This window comes from Jatropha curcas, unplaced genomic scaffold (genome assembly GCF_041381405.1).
Source record: "Jatropha curcas cultivar XTBG-Jc1 unplaced genomic scaffold, XTBG_Jcur_1.0 HiC_scaffold_184_pilon, whole genome shotgun sequence".
Lineage (NCBI taxonomy): Eukaryota > Viridiplantae > Streptophyta > Magnoliopsida > Malpighiales > Euphorbiaceae > Jatropha > Jatropha curcas.
The window spans coordinates 35,239-39,757 of NW_028322402.1; the positions used below are offsets into that span (position 1 = coordinate 35,239).

Consider the following 4,519-nt stretch of genomic DNA (forward strand, 5'->3'; position numbering starts at 1 on the left):
AGATAGCCGAAATTTTCCTAAGCAGCCTTTTCAATATTCGTCAAGTTTAAGTTTCTCTATGCTCATATTCATAAAAAAAAAAAAAAAAAAAAAAGTTAAGTTCCTTTATGCTATGTAAGTGGACATTCATTTTCACATTGTCATCATATGCTTGAATATCATTAGTTCCAACGAGCATATCAAAAGGAGAGGTTAAAAAGCTTAACTTGCAACTTCTCGATTCGTAATCAATTTGCGCGATTGTTGAAACATGTTTACTTAAATATTATCCTCGATTTAATCGTAGATTAATCTTATCTATATAAATAAAATTGAAAAGTCATAAATTTTAATTATTATAATAAAATTTAAAAAATGAAACCAAAGTCAAAGTAAAGTTGGAAGAGGGACCAAAATGAAAAATTAATAGGATGATGAAAAAAATAATAGTAACAAAAATATAAGTTAGGAAATTGTAGGTGGATGGAGGAGAGAACGAAAAGTACCTGGAATAAAAGAAGAAAAAAATGTTAGAGGGAGGCCAAAATCAAAGTGAAGAAGATAAATTAATAGGTAAATATGATAATTTTTTTTTTTTTTGAAATTGAATAGTAAAAATTTATTTTTCTAATTATGAATTTTTTATTATATGAATAAAAAAATAGATAAAATGAAGTGCTTGAAAAGGGATGCTAAAAGATTAAGAATAATTGACAAGATAATAGTTGGGACCATAAGCACACTCAATATCCGTAAATGTGAAAATACAAATTCAATATTTAAAAAGTGCATTGAAAGAACAAAAAATATTTACTCTGAATGATCCAAATCAGGATGTCCACACCAAAAATGGGTGGAGGGATATCTCATAATTCTAACTGAAAAAAAAAAAAAAAGAAAAAGAATAAAAAGATGACATTAGAATAAAATAAGTAGCGATCCCTTTTTTACTAACCCTCTAAATTTCAAAGAGGTCAAAGAAAGGGCATAAGACAAAAAGAAAAGGGAAACATGTGTTGCTCTGTGTATAAGTGATCACCAAAGTGCAATGCCATTGTATGAAATTCCATATTTAAATGAAGAAAATGGTGGGCAGCTTTGAAAGCTCTCTCCCTATATATATCAGAATCCTCTATACTCATCACCATTAACTAGCTAGAGCAATTTACTTTCAAACTATTCAAGAAAGACAATAAAGAGACAATGGCTAATAACAGTAAGAAGTTTCTGTTATGTCTTTTCTTGATCTTGATTTCATTTTCAAGAATTGAAACTCGTCCAATGCCTATGGCATCAAATCAGAAGATCAACCGGTCATTGATAGAAAGTACTAAAGAGGTTTTGAAAGAAAGCTTAAGGAGGCAAGAAATGGTTGGAGGTTTCAATCAATCTCTTAGAATTACCTGGAGGCCCTGATCCTCATCATCACTAGCTAAATCTTTGCTGCTTCTTCTTCTTCTTGACTTCATTTAGGTCCTTTTTTACAATAGGATCGGTATTTCTAATATTTTCCTTTCGTTCGAGGAACATACCTATCTATTTATTGGGTGTACTATTCCTCTTACACCCAGCCAATAGTTATTTGCCAGTTTCGTTTTTCTTTTTTCCTTTCAGGAAAAGACACACGTGTTCTTATTTACGTAATTCTCAGTTATCGTCTAGGTTTACATCATCCTTGCATTGGCAAGTCTTGATCAAGAAGAAGTTGGCACTTGCCATTTATCCGTGAAATAAAACAGTAGTGTATTATGTTTTTTGAAAGAATAGTGTATTATTGTATGTATGAGAATATCAACTTTGGAAGAAAATAAATATTTTAATTTAATCCTGGGATGTTCTAAATATAAGCCTCTTGCGTTTGAGAAAAAACTTACTTAGAACAAGTCTATGGTCCCATTTACGTACCAAATAAATGAAACTAAGAATTTTTTAAAAGGTATTCTGACTTTATCTTTTTTTTTTCCACGTATATGGCAGAAACACTCATTTCAATAATAATCCTTAACTTTATTGGTTTTATTTATAAATAGATCATGGGCCCGATCCAAATAAATTTCCTATTTTGTTTTGTGAACTAATATATCAAGTATTGTGGGGGCAATGAGTTGTAATTGATGAGATAGTTTTGGATTTTTTTTTTTTTTGTCAAGTTATCCCTTATTAGGTTTTTGGTAGCAACCTTTTTCTTGCAATCATGGGTAGATAAAAGTGGAATTATGTTTATTATAACAATAGTTGCATGTAATAAAATGCTGAAGTTGTACAAAAAGGTCATGAGCTAGTTTATCCTAAAAATTTTAAAGAAAAGAAAACTTTTTTTATTATCCTCAAGCAAGTCAATTATTTGTTTATCAATTTAATGTTTGGTGCTCCATTACTTCCCAAAAATAAAAAATTAGGATTAGAATGATTGTCTTTTCTTAAATAGGACAATTCCATGTATTTTCCCTTCCTAATATGCTAGTGGAAAATATTGGTATAATATGAGCATTTATTTTTATAGATGAGATTAAATATATTATTATATTCTACAATGAATAAATTATTTAAAGTCATTCTAGATGATTTATACAATATGTCGGATTTTTTTTTTTTTTGAGTAAAAGACACACTGATCTGACTTAGTATCAAATTGAGTTGATCTATATTCAATTAAATAATACCGTTTAATAATATCTTATTTTCATATTCTAATAGAAGAATGAAATCTACATCGAATTTATCTAAAACATTTAGAAAAAAATTTAAATGTATATGTCAACACTACGTTGTACTTATTGCAATGTTGAGATAACACTAAATTGGATGACTTTAATTATACATATAATGCCTTTCGGCCGGTGATAATATCTTTCTTTATTTCTTTTTTTTTTTTTTCCTTGTTACTATGAAATTACTTAAAAATAATCTTGCAAAGTTAGTTAAAGGTAGTTGAGTGGACCTCAAAAGGACTGTACTTAGTGTTCCATTCTCATCTGAGCCATAAAATATTGATTGACTTGAGAATGAAATTATGTAATGCTAAATGCTAGAATGTAATTAGAAAGAGACGTGAATTTATAAGTGTTTTTAAAGGGAAAATTATAGTACGGTATTTGCTAAATATAATTAATATTTTCCTTTTTTTTTAAAAAAAATTATGATTTATTTCCGTCAAACTATAGAGTTATTTTGTCAAATTTTTACATTTTTTCCGTTAAATACTTTATGAAATGACGAAAATATACATTTATTTTTTCAACTTTGGTATATTTTAAAAAATACAGAAGCAGAATAATTATATTTTTTAAATTATAAAAACTATACTGTAATTTTTTATATAATATTTTAATATCTCTCGTTTAATTTCTATATTTTTTATTAATTTAACAAAAAAACAAAAAAAATAAAATAATCTAATAATATAATAATATAAAATATAAAATATAAAAAAATTAATATATTTTTAAAAAAAAAATAATTAATTATAACTCGCCAACCATAAAACATACTCTAATTTTTTCTATATACAGATATAAGTTATTGTGACATTATCTAATCTATAACAGACAAGAAGTAGGCTTTCTGTGGCTGGCTGCCTTTCTAGGTAGGATCCAGCTTCTAGGTTTTGTCTTTTGGACCGACTTGGGTCACTATTCATCAAAAGTGCATATATGCTCTGGCTCTTCTAGCCACAAAGGTTAAATTAAATGCTTTTTTGTTTTTTCAGTACATATTTATATTATTGAAATTGATGGAGCCACAAAATGGATAGCTCAATACATAAATTAACACTTGATATTTAAAAAACAATCTAGTGGTTAAGGGTGATTTCAACTTTTAGATTTATCCGCTGAATTTTTCAATTATTAAATTATATTTATTGAATATTTTATTTATAAAATTACATTTATTAAATTTAACTTTATATGAATTTCATTTATAAAATCCTTTTTAATATTTTTAGTTACTTAAATATATTTAAGTGTTGATCGAGCATGATTTTATAAGTTAAAGTATTCATTAGATGCAATTTTATAAGTTGAAATATTTTTAATAAATGTAATTTAACAAATTTGAAGGACTTAGATTATGCTTGGCCAGGGATAAATAGATTAGTGAGCAGTAACTTCTTGAAAAGTACATGAAGTGTTTGTGTTTGGTTTGCATATCCAACTTTCCTCATACAAGAGAAATAAGTTCCTTAAAGATGACTATAAAGTTGCACTTTCCTAATTAAGTGAATTTATCATTTTATCATATTATCTAAATACACTCAAATTTATATTATAATGTTATTATAATATGTAGTTTAAGAGTAATGTACTTCTCAAAAAGTTGATTTACATATCAAACACATTAAAATAATACTTTTTAGGAATAATTTCCTTCCAAGTGTATTTTTTAAAAAGTATATTACTCATAAAATAGATTATTTTAAACCAAACGATAACTTAATAAGATAACATAAAATTTTAAGATGTCACTCAACGAGTGCTGTGAAACCAATATTTTTTATATACATTACATTCAGTTCCGTAATCTTATTTTTATGTTGAAA

General features: G+C 26.4%; 1 pseudogene; it reads left to right on the forward strand.

Moving 5' to 3' along the window:
• Positions 1–1,182: 1,182 nt before the first annotated feature.
• On the forward strand, positions 1,183–1,411 carry LOC149491994 (CLAVATA3/ESR (CLE)-related protein 1 pseudogene; annotated as a pseudogene).
• The last annotated feature ends 3,108 nt before the right edge of the window (positions 1,412–4,519 follow it).